A 22525-nucleotide genomic window follows, 5' to 3' on the forward strand; every position below is an offset into this window, starting at 1 on the left:
GGGCTTGCTCATGGCTGGGCCTGGCTGAGGAAGCTAGCTGGGGGCCTGGCAGCCTGGGTGCAGGGTTTAGCGGGCCTGCGTGGGCAAGGAAGCTAGCTGGGGGCCTGGCAGCTTGGGTGCAGGGTTTAGCGGGCCTGCGTGGGCTGCTAGCTCTGTCGCTTTCATTTCACTTCCCTTGCTCACTCAGTAAATCTTGCCTGACGGGGCAGGAAGAGGCACCGAGTACTGGAAGGGGGAGGAGGTGCCGAGGCAGCGACACTGCTGGTTGGTAACCTCAGCGCTTCCTCCAAGCAGGGTGCCTTTTGCTCCAAGCGGGAGCTGTGCTGAAGGATGCTGCCCTGATACCTCTGTGCCCTTCCCTGGGTGGTTGCTGTGGTCCCAGCAATGGCTGTGTCTCCCGGAGGGATCCCTGCTGAGCTGCAAGGTAAGCGTTATCCACCTCAGTGCTTCTTGGCTGCCACATGGAACTTGCTGATTTGGGGCCTCTTCAGCTTGCTGGAGGTGCAAGAGATCACAGTGCGAGAGCCCAGCCTGGTGAGTGGCACTCACTGGGAAAGTCTCCCTGGGCAATTCCCACATGGGTATGCTGGCACCCAGATTGCCAAGGCACATTTTGCTCATCTCTCCCCTTTGGAAACCCTGGCCTGGAGCCTGCTGCAGGGTCTGGGGGAAGTTGTTGCCCACTGTTTTACATTTGGGGTCACCATTGCAGAGCTTTGGGAGCTTCCCACCATATTTATCCCTTGGCCACCTCTAAAGAAATCCTCTTACAGCTTCGCCCATGTTAGCATCCTCTTTAGCCAGAGGTAAGGGGAGGCGCTCAGGGGTGCTAAGAGGGGAACACAAGTGTCTGCACCCACTCTCCTCCAGCAGACCCGGCCATGCATGCTGCAAAATCACTACTGAGAGCTGTAGGCAGCTCCTGCCTTCCTTGGCATTTGGGTGACACCTCCTGCTCAGCAGGGACAAGGTGATAAATTGCAACTGGCTTACACAGGCAAAGCCAAATTTAGTAGGAAGGCGTTTTAAGCCCTGTTAATCCTCTTAACAACAAGGCATGCATGCATGGTAGATGGAGCAGGCGCAAACCATGAGGGAGAGGAATGGACTGTCCCAAATTGGACATGTCAGCTGAAACCAAGGCTGCAGTTCCTGTTAACCTCTTTTGCTCATTAAAGCACCATCAGCAGTGATAGCCCTGACTTGCAAATGGGGCTTCTGCTGCTTGACATTAGAGAGACAATCCTCTTAGGAGCAGGATGCATATTTGAGCTGTGCTTTGCTTAGAGATCTTTAGCAGGAGCACAGAGTTAAAGAAGAGATAGGCAGAGAGAGCAGAAGAGGAAGCCACGAGCCTTCAGACAGCATAGCATCAGGAGGCTGGAAACGCCTGGTGTCAGCTGACAGCTTCCACACAGACTGGGAAGTACAGGTGGGAAACTTAGGGGAAGAGCTAGAGCCTCACATATCCTGGGAGGGGGTGTCAGGAGGAGAGGCACATTCTGCCGAGGTATGCTCCAAGGATGCGAGCAGAGACAAGTGATTCGGGGACAGGACGGCATCACCTGGGTACTTACAAGGAAGTGGAAGAACAGCTAACTTCAGATCATTGGCTTATCTCTGAGCCCATTCGATTGGGACCACAGACCTGAGGCTGTATGACAGTTCTAGTGGTTACTCACCTGCCAGTCTGAGCACCTGGCTGGGGCAGGCAGAGACTGGCCCTGCTGCCACACATAGAGCCCTGCTCTGAAAAGAAGCTCCATCTTTATGCTGCCCAAGCAGATAATTGTCATCTCCCTCCTACATTTCAGTGCGTAATTAAATTGGAGAATGTGTTGCCGTGGGATTTCTGTAGGAGACAAAAGCTAAAAAAGCATCAAAACCAGATGAGACAATTTCAGAGGCAAAATACCCATCAGGGGCTGTTTAACACAGCAAACTGGCTGTGCCTTAGCTGGGAATGGGCAGATGCAGCAAGCCAGCTGCTTCTATGCAACATTGCTGCCCACCACTTACACTAGAGATGGGACCCTGGGCAGACAGTTGGGTACACAGACCCAGGCATTTCTGCTCTGCTGGCCCTGCCATCTCAATTTTGCAGGGGCTCCCTGTGGCAGTGCAGGCAAAGAGGTTTTTTTTCTCTGCCAGGATAGCAAGAGGCAGAGCTGATCTGGAGGCAGTTCTGAGGGTGGAGGGAGGTTTTGTTGAGGATGAGCAAGTTCAGGCACTGAAATCAATGCCAAACGGGGTCTGTCTTGGTCATTTCAATCCCTAAAGCTCTTGGTAAGAAAAGGGCAGACCACTAGCAAAGCTACTGTGTCTTTGAAAGCTAATCACTTGGGCCAAGGGAAGGGTAAGGGGGTGTTAATGCCTTGGTCTGGCACATGACAATATGTTTACTCCATTTCATCCTAAATTCCTGTTGTTCTCAGCCTTACCTCCACTTACAGTGCTCTGGCTAGAATTATAACTACAGAGATTGGATGCTTGCGTTACGAGTGCAGCCCTTGCAGTGCCTGGCCAATTGCTGTCAGCGTCATGTTTGCAGGTTTGGGATGCCTCACTTTGCCAGTTTTCTCAGATGTTTCCCATCCTTTGGCCTCTGCAGGTTGTCCTAGAAACAGATATGTCTTCTTATGTCATCCGGCTTAAGTCATTTGATGATTTGGAGCAAGTTGTCATCCATGTCACCATGGCACTTAAGAAGGTCTTCCCAGATTCGTCCCCTGGGTAAGGGTTCCCTAGTCCTCAGGGACTAACATGTAGGAACTGGAGGGACCATGTCACCTTGGAGGAAACATTCTTTGCTCAGACAGAGCCAAAAAGCAGCTTGAATGTCCAACAGGGCCTTTTAATAGGAGGAAACCTTGCTAATGGAGGCCAAATGTTCCTCGTTCCCTGATCATATCGGGAAGAATATTTTTGGTCACTCTCTGGGCCTGGCAAATGGGTTATAGTTAGGCATATATTGCGGTGGGGATGATTTTCTCCCAGCCTGCTCCCTGGTCCTTCCCCCAGAGCACTGCTCAAGAACTCGCCCCCAACCTGTACGAGAGGATGCGGAGGATCACAGACTCCCTGGAGGAAATGTTGCAGAGCAACCAAGGGCCCTGTGGTAAATGCTATTCTCCCTGTACACATAGCAGACAGGGGCAGGAGGGTTGGAGTACCTCCGAGATCAACCCAGTATCCACACAGTTATCGTCAACGGCTATTTGTGGCTCCCCCACGTCTGGGGGCAAGGCAGCTCCTGCACTGGCTTATGTCTGTAGGAGCCCTGCCAGTAGGCTGCACTCTCCACCAGCGTACCCCATCTCACAGAGTAGGAATGAGGTGCAGGGTGTGTGAGTGAGGAGCCGATCTGGCAGGCTGGGGAGATTGCAGCTTCCCAGAAAGGAGCAGGATAGCTGTATGGTGAGGATGCACAGTCACGGATGTGTCTACCCATGAGGGTGTGAGTGGGTTTTATCTACCTAATGTGATACTGCCGCAGCACTAAGCCTGGGTTCTAGCTATTTGGAGTAGGAACTTTAAAAGCTCCAAGGGTTTTAGTGGGAGAAGAGTTAGACTAACATAAACTGGGAAGCAAGATGGTTGCTAAAAAAAACAACTACATGAACATAACCCTGTCATACCTCTGCTGCCACCATAGCAACACAATTTGCCTGACATTTCTGAGGGGCAAGGGGGTTGTTACAGCATGGAAATTGGATCCTAGGTCAATCTCTAGGATTGTGGGGTTGTGGCACAGGTTTGGAGCTGAGATGTCTGTGGGCACATTGGAAAAGCAGACTGTGCCCCAGCACCACAAACTAGGAAGAGCACAAGGAATCATAATGAGGAGGCCACAGTGACGTGCTGGGGAGGGCTTCTGCCTGACGTTGGAGCTGTGATGTTTGCAGATGCAGTATGTTGGGGCCAGGCATACAGGAGACATGTGGGAAAAGCAGCATATAGTCCAGATGCCATGTCCAGGCAGGCTGATGTGGCCTGGATATGGTTTCCAGAGCAGGCCAAGCTCCACCTCTGCCATCCCAGTGTTTTACAGTCCATGGCCATAACCACTGTGTTTATAAGGAAACAAAACCTCTTAGTAAAAGGCTGCCGAGAGAGAACAGGCAATAAGGACCCAGGATTTCCTACATGGATCAGGTGAAGGGAGCAGAGTTATTGCCTCAGCTCCCTGAGTTGTGCATTCCCTTTCAGGATGGCAGTAGACTGAGCAGGACTCTGCAGCCCCTTTGAGGAGGGCAGGGAGAGCCTCTGCCTCCCACTTCTTGCTTTCTGCCTACCCTAAATGTCTCCTCAGTGTTCCCTTGGGGAGGTCTGCTCACAGTGCCCTAAATACTGCCTTCTCTTTGCAGCTGGGTTTTCAGAGACTTATGCTGCTTTATGTGATTACAATGGCTTTACCTTTCGTGAGGAGATCCAGTGGGTAAGCTGACCCACACTGCAGAAAGGAGACAATCACAGCAGGTTGTTCGGAGGGCATGGCAGAGGGATGCTTGCTGGTGCCTCCACCCCACTCTGCAGCCACACAGCCATTCCAGGCAGCAGAGGCATCCTGAGAGCTGAGAGTATCTTGGGCACCAGCTACCTCCCAGGGCTGGGAGTATGCCAAGGTCAAGGAACATCCCAGAGGGCTGGGAGCATCCCAGGGATGGAAACTACAGTTTTACGCTGCTTGAGTGCTCCCTTCTCTTTTGATGTGGTGGAATGAAATGTAGAGAGGGATGAGTTACCTTGGATTAGGAAGCTTCCCAGGCTGATGTATAAGAAAAGCCCTTGGAAACCCATAGTCCTGATGGGTATCTCCAAAGAGAAGAGCTGGTGACAGCATAACTGGCCATGTTGGGACACAGCAGGTGTCCCCCTCCTCCTGTGGGACACCAGGTGACTGTAATTCACATCTTTCCAGGCCCTCATCCCCACCATAGAAGGGATTCATTGGCTTCTTCTGGCCAATCCTTGTGAAAGCAGTCAGGAAGCCACTACAACATAGGGTTGCACCCGTATGGGACACGTGCTCTTGCTGCCTCTGTCCCTAGGAAGGTTTCAGGCTCTGGATTTAGGCATGAGGCTCCCAGCATCTGTTTAGGCTCTTGAGAACTCTGGGAAATGGGTTCTGGGTGAGGGTCCCCGATGAATCAGCCTCTGGGCAAAATATAGCTCCTTCTGTTGACGGCACAGCTTGCCAGGCATGCTAGCAGATGTCGAAGCCCTTCCCCAGACCTGGCACTGAGCCCTGTCTGAGTATCTGTCTGTCTGGCAGGATGTGGACAACATCTACCATAGCCAAGACTGCAGGGAGTTCAACCTACTGGATTTCAGCCACTCGGAGAGCCGGTGAGTCATTCAGCCCCACCAGGTGCATCCTGGAGCACACCATTTCTCAAGCACCTTGGCCATGCTGCCCTGCACCCACCAGCACTTGTCTCCTTCCTTGCTGTGCATGGCAGGAGCTTTTCTATTCTCTTGTTGGAGGCTTTTATCTCTTCATGTGTTCCAAGGATGGTAGGTTTATGTCCTGCTGGCTGCGGGCAGATGTTACCCCAGAGAAATCTCCAAATTAGAAGGAGAATTCCCTCTGAGAGCCACCTCTGTCCCTCCGGGTGGCTGTCTCAAGAGGCCAGAGACTCCCCTATCTGTTTTTAACATCTATATAACCCTAAGAACCAGCTAAGGAGGTGAAAACTGAAGACTGTGTCGGCCTTTCACAGCTTTTGTCTGTCAGGTGTTTCCTTATGCAAAGCAGCCAGCTCTGCTAAAAGAGCTGCAAAAATTTGCAATTCTCTGTCTCCCCTCCAGATTGCAGCCCTGCTAGTACCCCAGGTTGCTGTTACAGAGTTTGAGCCTTGTAATGAGGCTATGATTTCAGGTTGTGCCCTGAGCCTTACATTCAGGTTGCCCTAGCAGCTCTTCCCGTCAGCAGGGGCCTCCAATCCCTCTATACTTATGTATTTAGACATATTTAGATAGATATAGACATATCCAGAGATGTGACCTTAGAAAGAAGGAGTGAAGGCTTATCTGTAGGAGAAGGCAGTTGGCCAGGCTCTCATCTACCAACTGGGAAATAGTAAGAAGAAGGTTTGGGCTTTTCATTTTGGCGAAAATTTTGGTGTTTGGTCCACCTGAATGGGGACATTTTTTGGATATTTCTTTGGACCAGAAAGTCAGAAAGAAACTTCCTGTTCAGTCAAGCATAACATGCACTGTTCCTTAAATGAAGATGAGTTTTAAACAAAAATGGACATTCTGATGGGGACATCCAAATTTTTGATTGATTTTCTTTTCACGGGAACAATCTGGTAAAACCGAGCTCTATTTTTGAGGTGCTTTAAACTCACAGGCCTTCTCCAAAAATGCCTTAGCCTGACTGCTCAGTCCTGCTCTGGTGAACACTGTGTTTGTGCACCCTGGGCCCATTTGTGGAGGTATACCCTGGGGCAGCTGTGGCTGGGTATACCAAAGCTGTTGTGGCTGCGCACCAGGAGGCAGTTGTGCTTGCATGCTCCAGGGTGACTGCTTTTGCACCCTGTGGTGACCGTGCCTGTGCGCCCCAGGGTGGCTGTGGCAGTGCACCAGGAAGCAGTTGTGTGCATGTGCCCTGGGGAGATTGTGTTTGTGCATGCTTGTGTGGTTGTGGCTGTGCACCCTGTGGCGGTTGTACTTGTGCTCCATGGAGGGGTGCATATGAGTGGGGCCCAACTGACTGCTTTGTCAGGCAGCCACCCTCAGACTGGCCCCTGACTGCCTTGTCCTTGTCACCCTGCAGAGACGTGGTACTGAGTGTTGCTGCCTTGTCCTTCAATCTGTGGTTCACAAAGCTCTACTGCAAGGACTTCAGACTGGTGAGTGCCCATCATGTGGCACAGGTCCTGGTGGAGCTGTGTCTCCTGGAGATGGATGGGCTTTCAGAAAGGCTTTCTTCATCTGCAGAACCTGGAGATTTCAGAGCAACTCCTATATATGCTCAGCAAATCAGGGACACTGGAGGAGTTGGTGCTGGAAAACAGTGGGCTAAAATCGTAAGGAAATGCGCTGCTTTTCTGAGGGTATTCTGTACTATTGATGTATCCCGGACAGCACTAGATAATTTCTTCTGGTCAGCACAGGGAGCTTCCTCTATCTTTCCTCCAGCTATTTGGCTGATTATGTCCTCAAAGTATTAAAACAGTAACAGTTTTGGTCAGACTTGAATCCATAGGTAAAGCATTTGAGCCATGTCAACCCGCATCTAACAGGACAAACTCCTGCCTTGTAAATTGGAGGCTGGAGGAATGCTTGTCCCTCACAGGTGCTGAAGCACTGATCTGTGCTGGAGGCAGGGCTTCATTAAAGTGGCTGAGGGATCTAAGGATGTCAGAGGGATTCCCAGTTTAGGACCAGTGGGGCTCCTTAATAAGGTCACTGAAAGATTAAAGTACACACAGGCCCTGCAGCCTGCCCTGCATGGGTAGAAGACAGCAGAGCTGGACTGCCAGTGTTGTCAGGAGGATGCAGAGCCCTGGCATGGTGCTGAGCAGGATCTTAGCAGCCCTGCCCAGTTCACATTGCATGCATAGTGCAGCGTAGGCCAGCTCACTCACATGCCAGAGCTGGATGTCCCTGCAACTGGGGTGCTGATGCCACGTAGCTTGGACAGGGTGAGAGCCCACTGAACAGCAGCCTTCCCACAGCCTCGAGGCCAGCAGACCTGATGCAGCTTTGGTGAGGCTTTGCTTTTGGATGGAGCCTGTCATCCTCGTAGGAGCCAGTGCTGCATCCCCACATGGCTGCAAGGTGGGCAGCCATGCCTCTCAATGGTGCCTGTACCTTTGTCAGACACATAGCCCTTCTTTCTGCAGTGCCTTTGCTCAGAGGATGGCCCAGGCACTCAGCAGACATCCTGACTCTGTGCTGCACACCATCAATCTTGCTGGCAACCAGCTGGAAGACAGAGGTACCCCACACCCCACAGTAGCAGATGTGTTTAAGCTCATGCAAACTGTTATTTTTCTCCTGTCCTGGGCCTTCCCTTCATCTCTTTCCACAACTCTGTATCCCATTGGCAGCTGGGCAATAGCAGCTCCCTGGCTGGAAGTGCCTATGGGGAAAGCAACAGGAAGGGGCTGGCTCCATTCTCAAACCCTAATTCCCTGTGTAGCCTGATGACGAGCACGTGGAGCAACCCATGGCCTCCTTCTGCACTTGCAAGGCAGCCCAAGCCACTCATCACTGTTGCCGTGCCTGCAGCAAGCAGCTCAGAGAGCTGTCCTTGTTGGCCTGCACTGTGGGGACAATACTTAAGGGTGGCGGAGGCACCCAGACTCCCATTTGCGCTGTCATGGCTGCTCAGGGCTTTCTGCTCTTCCATCAGGGATAATTGCCTTCAGCTGGCACTTTGAGAAGAGGCCCAAGGGCCTGCAGAGCCTCAACTTGGCCAGGACATCACTCACTGCTAAAGGTACAGCCCTGAGACAATACTCCCCCCGCCCCCTTCAGGTCCCAATGGGGAGGCCAGTCAGAGTGACTCTATCAACAGCATTTATGGCTCAGCGGGGCCAGGCTGACATCAAAGAATCTCCCAGAGGGGATGGCATGGGTGGGCTGGGGGCCATGTGCCCTTGATGAGGCATCTCGGAGAATGGCACACTCTGCCCAGAATCAGCTTCACCACTGGTGGCAAATAAAATGTCTCCAAAATGATGTTGCAAAGCCTGGCTGGGCATAGCATACTTGGGTGCACGGGATGAGGAGAAGGAACAGTCCCCCAGGGATGCCATGGACAAGATATGTCCAAGAACACAATGTCCTGCTGCCCTGGACATAAGAAATTGCCCCTTCTCCTACTCCATGGCTCTCCACAGTGCAGGGATGCGCTGTCCAAGATCCGTGGGCATCTGTTTCTTTGGCCTCCCCTCAAGCAGGAATGAGCACATTATGCCAGGCCCTAGCAGCTAACGAAGCCATCCGCTCTTCCCTCCGGCACTTGGACCTCTCCGGGAACCCCAGCACCCTGGCCATGGATGACACTAGTGTGAGTGCTATGGGCTGAGAAGGCTCAATGCTCTGACATTGTAGGATAGACTGTCTCCTGCACATGTGGGGGGCACCTCTTCCTCTGGTGGCCTTGCTGCTTCTATGAGAGAATTGAGAGGGCTTGCCTTGGTTCATTCGGAGGCTGATCTCTGCGTTGTAGTTGCCCAGGCACTCAGAAGTGGCTGTTGCTGGAGGGTCTGAAATCAAGGTGCTTGGCATCCCCAGGTGCATTTGCACAGAGGTACTTGGCTCTCTGGAAAGCCATGGCTGTGACATCTTCCTGCCTATCTGACAGCAGCTGTGGGACTCTGCTGTGGAGACACCTCCCTGTCCTCACGTGAGGATCAGAGATGGCATCTTGAGCAAGGAGACACCCCAGGCACCGAATGGCCCATGCATGGAGTGTGGGTCACTGTGTGATTCATCACCATTTTCACTTCTGCTCCCTAGTTAGAAGGAAGGACTTTGGCCAGATTGGCTGGGATTCTTGGGGAATGGGGAGTCAGAGGGTACCCAAGGTGGATACCAGGGGTCCTGGATGAGCTTCTGGATCCTCTCTCCTGACAGAGTTTGCAGAACCTTCTCTGCCGGTGCAACTCACTCTCTCACCTCAGCCTGTCTGGCACTGACTGCTCTTTAGACACTGTGAGTACGCAAGCAGGGGGACCCCAGATAGTTATCAGTGCCCAGCTCCAGAAGCTGTGCCACACCCCAACAGGTGTCCCTAGCCCCACTACTTGCATCCTATGTGGCACGGGGCTGCATAGGCCCAGGGACAGGAAACTTGTTGGGTCAGAGGGGTATGATGGCAGCCAGTTCAGGAATACATTGTTCTGCATCCTGTGGCCTGGGTGGGCTGGGAGACACCAGCTTCAGCAGGAGGAAGAAGAGAGCTGGGAGCAATGGTGGTAGCTGGCAGCCCAAGCATGGGCAGACCTCCTACCTTAGGGTCTCCCACACTGTCTCTTCTCATCTGGCATGCATGAGGTGTCATCGTGCTAGCTGGATCCTTGACCTATCTCAACTTACTCCCTCCTGCAGCTCTTTGGAGCACTGACTCATGGATGCTGCACCAGCCTTGTCCATCTGGATCTTTCCAAAAATGTGTACTCACACAAGTAAGCCCAGCACATGAAAGGGAGGGAATCTGTGCCATGGCTCATCATGCCCAGTTGGCAGTGACTGCCTGGCATCTCCTGAGGCAGTGGGCAGCCAGTGCCAGCTATAGGCATGCACAGAAGATGATGCTATTTTGTGTTTTTCCTTTCAGGAGGGTGAAAGATGTCTTCTCTCCTGCCATCAAGTAATTTTTCAGCAAGGCCTGTGTGCTCAGGCATGTTTCACTGGCAGGTACAAAGCTGCCTCCAGATGTTGTAAGGTAAGATGGGAGCAGCACGCTGGCAAGACATCCAGCCACTCAGAGTCCAGCTCCAGGGCCTGAGCCACCCCTGTTACCCCTGTAGAGGCTCAGCAGGGTGATGGAGAGGCTCTGGGTCTGCCAATGGGAGCAGATTATGGGTAAGCGTTGTCCAGTGGGACATGGCTTAGGACTTTGAAGTTAGAGGGGACAGATGAGGATGCTGGATAAGAGTGGCAAAATACAGAGCTCTGCATGCTGGGAAACAACCCTTTCCCTATCCTCCTTGTCCCACTCGGCAGCCCACAGAGGGTGCCCTATGGCAGGTGGCTGGCACCCACACTACTCTAGCCAATGGCTTTGGTGACTTTTCCAGGGCTTTGCTGCAAGGACTGGCGTACAACAGTTGCATCAGTGACCTTCACCTGGATCTCAGCAGCTGTGAGGTAAGGGGGCAGCCTGTGTATAGCGAACACCCATGAGTTGTATGAGCCCAGCAGCACTAGAGGCACAGTCTCCAGCCAGGGTACCATATTGTATCCCTAGGGGTGTGCATCCCTGAGGGGAAGAGGCCATGGCAGGGAAGGCAGGTGTTCATTCCAATATGGGAAGATCCATCCCCAACTACCATGGGGCTGAGGTGACCTTCCTGACAGCAGGCTTATATTTGCAGGGCTTGCCACCTTCCCATATACTGACATGTTTCTGTTTATTTCAAGCTGAGGTCAGCACGGGCCCAAGTCATCCAGGATCTCATCTCTGATGCCAATTCCATCAGTGACCTGGATTTGTCTGATAATGGTAGGTCATTTTTCCTTATCTGGGAGTGCAATCTCCTCCACCTGTGGGCACAATTGCCTCAGGGTGTTCGGCAGAGGCTGAGTTAGACCCAGCATCTCCTAAGCTTGTAGAAGTATCCTGGGGAGACGGAGCAGCTTTGGAGAACTGAGCAGGGTCACATCAGGCTGTCAGAGATACTCTTTGCACTCTTGAGCCATAGCTGACCTATAGCCCTTGCCTGCCTATGACTGCACATCTATACAGGCTCAAAGTGTACCCACTTTCTGGTGCCCACCTGGTGTCCAGAGCTTTGTCTCAGCAGAAGGCTGTGAAATCCCCCACCTTGAACTAGGGCTGTGCCTTCTATGCTTGTCTACCTTTTGACCATGCTGCTTAACACAAAATTAGACTGTGCTTAGTCTTTCACTAGCAGCAGCCACAACATTACAGGCTATGCAAGCATCTAAGCTAAAGGTTTAGTGGACAAAGTACAAAAGGACAACCAAGTCATACCAGTGTTCCACAAGGATGTGAGCACCCAAACATCTGGAGTGGATTCCTCCGAGGCAAATTATCATTTCACTGAGATTTTTGTCTTTCTACCCTAAAAACAAAACCTACCTGCCTTCCCCAAGACAGGAAAGACTTGTTTGTGCTCTTCTTCCCCACAATGATCTCCTTCCTGCTATCCCGCAGTCTCCTAATGTGCCAGACCTTTTCCATCTTTGCATCCAATTCTGGCCAGCAACAGTGGCCCTCACCTCTCATGTCCATGACATTCTTCCCTGTACAGGTCTGCCTTCTTGTAATTTCAACCACGCAACATCAGACTCATGTTAAAAATATATGAGTGCTCATTTTCCATGTACCCATTGAAGTTTAATTCCTGCACTTCATCAGGATCAGTTAGTTAAATGTCAAAATTATTGGGGAAATGTGTAACAAGAGTTCAGTTCTGGGCTTCAAAAGTGGTGACTAGGTTAGCTGGACACTTGGTGGAGCCAAGGCAGTATTGGGCCTGTGTGGCATTGGCTCCTTCTGTGCTCGCTGCTGAGCCTACAGAGAGTCAAGTGCAGTTTCTCCAATATTTCTTCAAACACTCTGGAGAGATCAAGCCTGCCTTGACTTACCAGCTAACCTTGTCACATGGCACAGGGCATCTCACCAAATGTGCACATACACAAGTCCATGGGTCCTAACGGGATGCACCCATGAGTGCTGAGGGAGCTGGCTGATGTCATTGCAAGGCCACTCTCAATCATCTTTGAAAGGTCATGGTGATCAGGAGAGGTATCTGAGGACTGGAAGAAAACAAATGCCACTCCAGTCTTCAAAAAGAGCAAGAAGGAGGGAACTTCTGGCCAGTCAGCTTTGCCTCAATCTCTGGAAAGGTGCTGCGGCAGCTAATCCTGAATACTACTTCCAAGCATTGTAAAGGATAAGAAGGTGATCATGAGTAGTCAGCATGGATTCACAAAGGGGGAAATCATGCTTAAGCAACCTGAAAGCCTTCTAGGGTGGAATGACTGCCTGGCAGATGAAGGGAGAGCAGTGGATGTTGTCTCCTTTGACTTCAGTAAAACTTTTGACACTGTCTCCCATAATGTCCTCATATGTATCTCATCCAGGAAAGCAGACTTTGGGCTCTTCAGAGACCTACTTGGAGGAATCTCATGTATTAAGGCCTTAGAAGGAAGGGGGGTCCAGGAGAGCTGGCTAGTATTCAAACATCACTTCCTCCAGGCTAAAGAGCGGTGCATCCGAATGAGTAAGAAGTCCAGCAAACGGGGCAGGAGGCCTGCAGGGATGAGCAAGGAGCTCTTGGCCAAATTCAGACAGAAGGAGAAAGTACACAGAATGTGGAAGAGGGGACAGGCTACTTGGGAGAATTTTAGGAATGCAGTCAGAGTATGTAGAGATGCAGTGAGGAAGGCTAAGGCCCATTTGGAATTGAGTCTGGCAAGGGATGTTAATGACAACAGGAAGGGCTTCTTCAAATACATCAGTAACAAGAGGAGGACTAGGGAAAATGTGGGCCCACTGCTGAATGGAGTGGGGGCCCTGTTGACGAAGGATACAGAGAAGGTAGAATTACTGAATGTCTTCTTTGCTGCAGTCGTCACTGCTAAGGGCAGCCCTCAAGAATCGCAGAGCCTGGACGTAAGCGAGAAAGTCTGGAGAAGGAAAGACTTTCCTTTGGTTGAGGAGGATAGGATTAGAGACCTTCTGGGCAAGCTTGACATCCACAAATCCATGGGCCCTGATGGGATGCACCCAGGAATACTAAGGGAGCTAGCAGACATTGTTGCCAGGCCTCTCTCCATCATCTTTGAAAAGTCATGGAGAACCAGAGAGGTGCCTGAGGACTGGAAGAAAGCCATTGTCACTCCAGTCTTCCAAAAGAGCAAGATGGAGGACCCAGGCAACTACAAGCCAGTCAGACTCACCTCCATCCCTGGGAAGGTGATGGAACAGCTCATTCTGGATGTCATCTGTAAGCATATGGAGGAAAAGAAGGTGATCAGGAGTAGTCAGCATGGATTCACCAAAGGGAAATCCTGCTTCACCGACCTGATAGCCTTCTCTGATGGAATGACTGCCTGGGTAAATGAGGGGAGAGTAGTGGACGTTGCATACCTTGAGTTGAGCAAGGCTTTTGACACTGTCTCCCATAACATCCTCCTAGGCAAGCTCAGGAAGTGTGCGTTAAATGAGTGGACAGTGAGGTGGATTGAGAAGTGGCTGAAAGGAAGAGCTCAGAGGGCTGTGCTTAGTGACAGAGTCTAGTTGGAGGCCTGTGGCTAGTGGCGTCCCCCAGGGCTCAGTACTGGGTCCCATCCTGTTCAACTTGTTCATCAATGACCTGGATGAAGGGACAGAGTGCCTCCTTGGCAAGTTTGCTAATGATACCAAGCTGAGAGAAGTGGCTGATACACCTGAGGGCTGTGCTGCCCTTCAGAGAGACCTGGACAGGCTGGAGAGCTGGGCAGAGAGGAACCTCCTGAGGTTCAACAGGGGCAAGTGCAGAGTCCTGCACCTAGGGAGAAATAACCCTAGGCACCAGTATGAGCTGGGAGCTGACCTGCTGGAAAGCAGCTCTGCAGGGAAGGACCTGGGAGTGTAGGTAGATGACAAGTTGACTATGAGCCAGCAATATGTCCTTGTGGCCAAGAAGGCCAAAGGCCAACCTCATTGGTTGCTCATCTAGCCTGTACTTCATCAGCTTACATAGAATCATAGGATCAGTAAGGCTGGAAGAGACCTCTAGAGATCATCTGGTCCAACCTCCCTGCTCAAGCAGGGTCACCTAGAGCCAATGGTTCTGTGATTCTGTGGGGGATCTGACTGGGTTATTTGCACCACAGTGGCTTTGACTGGCACAGGGAATGACAGGAGATGATGCCCATGCAAAAGCTGCAGCTTTTGAGAGCCCCGTGGCAGGGCATGTACTCTGAGCCTTCAGCTCCCCAGGTAGCTTTCCTTTAAGTGGAGCAGGTAACCAGGACCCGGGCTCTTTTCCAGCAGTGGCCAGGGCTTATGTGTGCCCCAGTATCACTAAGAGAGGGGCAGTCATCCTCCATCTGTGCTGGGGAATGGGATGGACCCGATCAAGACTCAGCTGAAGGATAGCATCTTCATCACAGGATGTGGGATAACTTATTTGGCTACTGACTTCTCTTTCCTCAGGCTCTGTATAATTCTCATTTCACATCTTTCTTGCCACAAACTTCTACAGTTCACTTAATTCAAAGTAATCTAACACTGCAAGCTTGGGTTTTGAAATTAACCAAGATGTTTAAAAGCTTTGTCTGAGCTGAAACTCTTTCAGTCCCTGACAGGATCCCTGCCCCATCTGACCTCAGCCTGCCACAGCCTCTGAAGCCACAGGGTTGCGAGAGAGCAATCCTACTTATTTCAAGCATCAGTTCTATAGTCTTTTTAATTCCACCTGCAAGTCCTTGTAATATCTTAAACTGGCCTCACAAAGATCTCACAGTATATCATGCAGTGCCTCTATAGCTGGATCACTCTAGGAAAACTGACGTGTTCTGCAGTCATTCAGAAACTTGTGCAAAATCAGCTCATGGCTTCCCTGACTCACAAATGCTCCAAAAACTTGCTGCCTTCCAAAAATCTCTAGCCAACCTTTTCCAAAATGTAGTTTTATTTTGTTTTTCCCCAAATAGAAACTCTGTGCTGGAGGGATAGTGAGCGCCTAAGAGCTGCATGCAGTCCAGTAGTCCTCCAGCTAATATCTCAGCACCGCAGACTTTGCAGTAGTCACTTAATAACAGCAATTGTTTGCTCCATTGTGCTCCAGTTAAAAATTAAAAAAAGGAGAGGGAAAGACAGATGCCCCTAAAACATTGGCCACAGCCAATGCAGTACCCGTTTTGCAAAGATCAAGGACTCTTATAGCATATTGGCATGCCACTGATTTCTCTGCTGTGTTGGATGGGGGTTGCATGGAGGATGATGATACCAGGGAGGGCCCTTCCCTGGCCACAGCTCCATCACTTTGTGTGTGTAAAGGCAGTTAAGGACAAATCTGTGGCAGTGGGCTGGAGAAAACTCCTCTTGGAGTTATGTTGTCTTGGGCTTTGCCTGGTAGGTCTTGGGTGCCCCTTGCCCTGGGACAGTGGAGTAATGGGCTGAGAGGTCCCTGCCCAGATACACGTGCAGCAGCAGGGCCATAAGCCACACTCTAGCCACTTGGGAACCCGCTGACCTCCTCTGTAGGCGTTGGGGTTCACCAGTCCCTTGGAGTCCTGCTGACCTTCTTCCCAGTTTCTGGGGATCACCAGAGTGGAAGTATGGGGATACTCTGTTTTGCTGTCGATAGGATATAACCTTTGCTTGCTGAATTTTCCTGGGAAAGCTGTAGTCATGAGAATGGGGGTACAGGCCCACACTACAGGAAGGATGTCTGGGTGCATTCTGGGACAGGGCTGAGGGGGGAAGGCAGCAGAAAGCAATTCCTCTGTAGCCCCATAAGTGCTCCCTGCAGCTCAGCACAGCCTTGCCACCCTAGTTCCAAATCGCAAGACTCTCACAGGGGATATTTATTTGCTGGGTGAGACTCCTCTCAGCCCCTGGTTTTACCTGCCCTCTCAGGGGCAGATGAATAGGTCTTTGCCTTCCATGGGAGAGCCATGAAGAGGATGAAGACGTTCAGGGTCTGCCTGGGATTCCCCTCTGCCAGCCTGCTGGGGCAATATGGCAGGTCTGTGGGTTGCCCTTTGTGGGCCACACAATCACCTTGGTCCAGCTTTTGTGGTCTGGACTGCTCAGAGTATCCTACTGGGTGTCTCATGGCTCCACTCATTTCTCATAGGTTTTGACTCTGATATGGTGATGCTGGTGCTGTCCATTGGCAGAAGCAAGTCCATTAGGCATGTCTCTTTGGGGAAAAACTTTAACATCAAATCCAAGTAAGTGCAACCTGTGGCATCGTCTTCAGGCCAGTGGCTGCTCTAGCACCATGCACCTGCCTCACTTCTCTCTCTCTCCATCTGAGCCCTGGGCCAATCAGGAATGCAAGGAATTGCCTCGTCTTCCCTCAGAGGCCTGCTTGCTCTACTATACCAGGGACTCATGGGGGGACTGTCACCTGCTCCTGACCCAGTCTGTGCTGGAGGGCAGGCGTCACAGACACAAGTCACAGCCTCTTGAAACATAGGTAGGAGTCAGGCAGGAGGCTGACAGGTGTGTGGTGGTTTTGGGCAAAGGCAGAAGGATTGAGCTTTGCCAGCTGTTCTTGCTGTTCTGGGGGAAGTGATGCTGGGATGCATGTGTAACTATCTGCCTCTCCTGCAGAGATGGGCTGGTGGATGTCTTGCACCGCGTTGTCCAGATTACCCAAGAGGATGACTGTGTAGGTACCTCCTGCTGCACCAGGCTCCCTTACTTGCCCCAGCCATCCTGCCTGTGCCCTGCCTCTCATCAACCGCCATGACCCCAGGGCTCTGTGCAGACTCCGCTCCAGGGATGCTGTCCAACTTGGCATGACAGACACATCTCTCCCTCCTCTTCCCCCTTCCAGAGTCTCCAGTCCCTGTCAGTGGCTGAGTCGCGCCTCAAGCTGGGAACCAATGTCCTGCTCAGTGCCCTGGGCAGTAACACCAGTCTCATTGCGCTGGACATCAGCGGCAATGCCATGGGAGACACCGGTGCCAAGATGCTAGCCAAAGCCCTGCAAATCAACACAAAGCTCAGGTAGCATGGGAAGGGCATCCTTCTCACATTGTGGCAGGTGGTCTTGACACAATAGTCCTCATGATACTGATACTACTGAAAGAGGCTTATTGTGGCTCCTTGGGACCACAGATGCAACCCTACCAGTCCCAGCAAGCAGCTGAATGCTGTGACCATAGCTCTCTTGGCAGTCAGCTGCTGGTGCTGACACAGGACATGTAAAAGGCAGGAGAGTAGTTAAATCTCTTCCTCTGCATGGCAGCTCCACACCAGCACTTGCCAGCTCTTTTCCAGGCTCCCATGAAGTTCAGAGTGCTGGAGCTGGAGCCTTGTACTCAAGAGATGGTGGAGAGCAGTTTCTTGTCCCTAAAATGTCACTTTTTTACCAAATTATTCCTAAAAAGGAAAGGTAAAAGTTTCTGGTGGAGAGAGGGAGATGGGAAAGGTCTGTCAGCTGCAGACATTCCTCTGTGGGACTTCTGCCCCTGCCAGCAGAGTGATGCCTGTCTGAGTAAGGCTGCCCTGCTCTGCATCCCCTCCAGACATCCAGCTACTTTGCAGCTCTCTGCAGGGGTAAAGTTTAGCTTTTGAATCATGAGGTTAAGATTTTTAATCCCATTTCCCTGCCTCCTGGTTTGTGGGGTCAGCTTGGCTGAGACTTCCTGGCACCTAGCAGGACAGGCATAGCTTGTCATGGTCCTGCCTGTTCCTGGCAGCCAGACACCTGCCCTCTATGCCAGCTATCAGTTCCTAGCTGGAGAGTAGGTTGGTGTCCCATTTGGTGAGCTGACATAGGCTACTGTTTTGGTCTGGAGAGGACTCACTCTTGTACTCTTTGCAGGACCGTGGTTTGGGACAGGAACAACACAACTGGCCACGGACTCCTGGAGGTGGCTCAAGCCTTGGAGAGGTAGAGAAGGGGTTGTTTGGTTGACCTGCCCTGCTACCACCATGCACAAGAGACTCTAGCACCAGGACATCACCATCCCCAAGCCCTCTTCCCACTAAATGCAGAAAGGGTATCTCACTCAGAGCCAGTGGGTTGGAAACAGTGCTTAGGGGAGTTTCCATACACTGTAGTCACTACACAGCCCTGGCCTTGCAGCTAGCAAAGCAACCCACAACCCACTTGTTGACATCATCTTCATCAGTCATCTCTGTTGCTTCAGAGCCCCAAGGCTGGCTGTGGCCCACATTTCCCCCTTCCAGCACCATGGATCACTTAAGAGGAAGAGGGACAAGTTTTACAGCCAAGGAGAAAAGTCTTGCTCCTAAGCTGTGGTACCCACCAGAGCTGAGAGCCTACATCAGGAGTGCTGAGGATCTCTATCCAAACCAAGCACAGAGTTTTGTCACTCTGAACCATACCAAAGTCAGCGTACGGTCAGCATAGTGTGATCTGCTCAGGCATAGGTTGTTTTTTGTGGGGATCTAGCACTCTGCTTCCTCCTACCTACAAAAGATGGAAAAAAATGTTCATTTACTGAGACCACGGTGGGGTCTCATACATGACCATGCAGATGCACAGGGAGGCAAAACACTATAGGGGCTCCAGTGGTTTGAGTCGAGAGGGCCTCAGTCTGAGTGGCCAGAGAGTACAGACAGGCGGCCACTGTGACCCTGGGGAGTTTACTCATCTGCTCGAGCTTAGCCATCCCCACAAGCCCTGTCGTCATGAAAATGCTTTCCCCATGCAGGTGTTTCATGGTGGAGATAAAACCATGAGGCTGATGTGCCAGGGTCTCTGCCACTGCAAGGCAGGAGATGCCATGTAGATGCTTGCTTGCAGCAAAGGGGCTGGTAGTGCCACTGTCCTGATGCTCACCTGTGCCATTGCCTCACAGGAACTACACCCTCAAGTCTATGCCCCTGCCAATGAATGATGTGGTGCAGGCGTATTGGAGCAACCCTGAGAAAGCAGAGGAGGCAGTGCATGAGGTGGGGCTGGGGTCTGGGGGAGATGGGCTGGGGTGCCAAAGATGCCTCCTCACGGGGTTATTTACATGCTGCAGATCCAGTCCTGCCTGACAAGGAACCAAATGCGACACATGCTGCCCACACAAACCTTCTGGCTGCAGCAGGGCATCCTGACCACCTCTTCTGAACAGGCAAGTACATGAAACCACCATGTTTGGCTGTATAGCCAGCTGTTCTGCTCCAGTATGAGTAATCTTGGCTAGTGCAGGACATCAAAGCAGACCTCTGCCCACCTCATGCTCATCCTTGCAAGCAGCACAGACCACTTTTAACTTTTTCTGAGCCCAGGACAGAGCAGGCCATGGAGAAGAGAGCAGGACTGGGCAGGAGGGAAGGAGGCTGAGGTACTCAAGCAGCCTTCATCCTTGTGCTTCGCACAAATTTGAAACTGAGGAATTTAGGGACTGCTCATCCCCCTCCCCCCCCACAGTATGCTGCCGTCTTCATGTGTTCAACACATGCTTGCAAGAAATTCCCTGCTGTACAGCATTCCTGGTCACTAGTCAGGGAAGACCTTGTGGAGCATTACCTGCATGTGCTCCCAGTGCTCAATCAAGCAGCACCCATGTGTCCTTCTCCTGGGAAATCACAGAAAGGACAGAGACTTACAGTGCTGCTCAGGCGTTGGTGCATGACAGCATCAACTCTATGCTCCAGATGGTGAACGAAATCTGCCTCAGCATGCAGAAGCATGTTGACATCCTGAGCTCCTGCCTGGGCAGGGAAGTGGAAGCCGACATCCTCTTTGCAGAGGAAGCCATCAGGAACGCCAACCTGTCCGTCAGTGTAAGTCTGCCACACTCCCAGAAAACTGCGGTCACCTTCCCTCTGCTTTGCCTTCCTGTTGTGGGAAAGAAACGTTCAATTCATGGGGTTTAAATCCAACACCAAGCAGTTTATTGATTTATTAATGACATTTAACTAGCAAACAGTGAATTTTCAAGATCAATATCATAAATGCAACAGATATACATCACATTACTAAACACGTGTAAAACGTTAAAAAACAGCTTCAAATTTCTGAGCCCCCTTCAAATCCCAAGATGGTCTAATCCACATACATAGATACACACAGTTGTGTGCATACCTTCCCCAGGAACCGTGGGCTATAAGCACATCCCCTCTTCAAAAGAGGAGATTCCCCTGCTTGCACCACCCTTCTTTGGGAGCTGTGAATATTCTGGCTTTGGGCTCACCCATTCTGCTTCTTACAATCTGCTGATGCCGACACTGGTGATAAACCTCCCCATGTTCCTCCAGAGGGTCCCTCCTTGGGGATCCCCATACTCTTAGCTGCATTGGCTGGATGCAGCCTCCCACAACATGGTGAGGAGAATGTTCCACCAGGCCATGATACTGGTGGAGGCCACTCCTGGCAGTGTTAGACTCTGTTAGACTGCTGCTGTTCCCACTTCTCTCTCCTGATTACACATTTTCTTTCTTCTTCTATACTTCCTTTCAAGCTGCCACTTTTTTTTTTCTTTTTTTTCCCCTCAAGTCTCTTGGCCACCCCCTAGTTATTGTTTAATCCTTTAATCCAGCTAGTGGGCATCTTCTTCCTCAGTGTTATCACTTACTATCTCATCAGCTGCTGTTGCAGGGGAGAGGTGTGGTTCTCTCCACACACCTGAGCCTGTGCCCATATCCCAAGCCTGTCACTATGTCCTCATCCGTGTGTAGCAATTGTCTCTACATGAGCTGGCGAGGCCAAGAGCCATGGTGCCTCCCCAGCTCCACTGGGCTTTTCCAAGAGATACACTGCATCTCTCCATCCCAGCAGGAGTGAAAATTTGCACAAATCTATGAGCAGTTTGTTAGCGACTGGAGTTGTAGAGGACTGCTGGGGGCCAGAATTTCCTTGAGGCCACACCAGAAAGGATTTGCGTCAGGTGTTTTGGGGACAGAATTGCTTCAAATACAGACCATCACAACTGCTTGCTTGCAAGGGGCTGGCACTGACTTTACAGCCTACAGTGGCACTGACTTTACAACCTACAGTGAGACCTAACAGGGTGGGGGATGCTACTGCAGACAAGGAGAGGAGGGGCTTTTGCCACTTACTGCCAAGTCTCCTGGTAGCACCTGGAGGCTATACCATGGTGAAGATGCTCTGCAGGGACCTGGCGCTGTTCTCCAAATGTTGGGGACAAATGGTTGTGCATGGTGAGTACGTATTCCTGCAACAGGGTGAGAAAGAGGTTACTCATCAGCTTCCTGGGTTAGGGAAGGCCTCTAGAGGGATTTAACTAAAGAAGAGAGTGCTGATGCTGCAGAGATACTGGAAGGGATAGGAAAAGATAAGCGGTGTGAGAGCAGATTGTCTGGGCACAAGAAGAGAGCTAATAGACTCTGGGGGCAGTGCGCAGGGAATGACTGAGAGGGAGAAGAATGCAGAGAGGCTGGGGGGGGGGGGCAACTTCAGCCCAGTGTGGCTGGTAGATCCCTGGGTGTCCCCAGCTAATGCAAGGAGAGCTTTGCTACAATGCAGCCGTAGACGAGGACTGAGCCTACCATACATGGCCAAGCAGAGGAAAGATAATTTGCTATAGGCTCATCCACACTTTCTCTCCACCCCTTGCAGATTTTGCCTCTGTTGTATGAAGCAGGAAACATCCCGTACCAGAACAGCAAGCTGCAGCATAAGATGGAATGTCTCACAGAGGAAGCATCGTCACAGGCCTGTGGCCAGGAAATCCAGGTGGGTGCCTGCTAGGAGCCACTGCAGCAAGCAGGGAGCCACCAGTGGCATGGGATGCTTGTCAGCCTCAGCCCAAGATGTGACAAAGCCCCAGAGGCAGGGACTGTCCTGCCAAAGGGATGACAGCTGCTCTGAGCCTGACACACAGTGTGCTCCAGCAGAGCACCTACTGTACATCTTCCATCACTCAGGTCCCCTCTGTACACAACATCTCCGGAGACAAATAGGAAAACATTTGAATTCTGATAGAAAAGATGCATAGAATTCCTTTTTCCCACCCCTAAATTCTGGATTTTCTGCAGGCGATCATGCAAGCCGTATTGAACACAGTGCACAACCTGTGCCTGGCCATGGTACAGAAGAGGGGAGTCAGGGACCAGCTGGTCAATGCCATGTCAGAGCGCATCTACCTCCAGGACCACCTCAACCTCGGTTCTGTCCTGGACCGGATGGTCACTGATGTCTTCAACAAGCTGAAGTGGGTGACATGA

At 51.4% G+C, this 22525-nt stretch overlaps 1 pseudogene; it reads left to right on the plus strand.

Annotated features, from left to right (window-relative positions):
- Positions 1-384: 384 nt before the first annotated feature.
- Positions 385-22525, plus strand: LOC134149680 (capping protein, Arp2/3 and myosin-I linker protein 2-like; annotated as a pseudogene).

This window comes from Rhea pennata, chromosome 21 (genome assembly GCF_028389875.1).
Source record: "Rhea pennata isolate bPtePen1 chromosome 21, bPtePen1.pri, whole genome shotgun sequence".
Taxonomy (NCBI): Eukaryota; Metazoa; Chordata; class Aves; order Rheiformes; family Rheidae; genus Rhea; species Rhea pennata.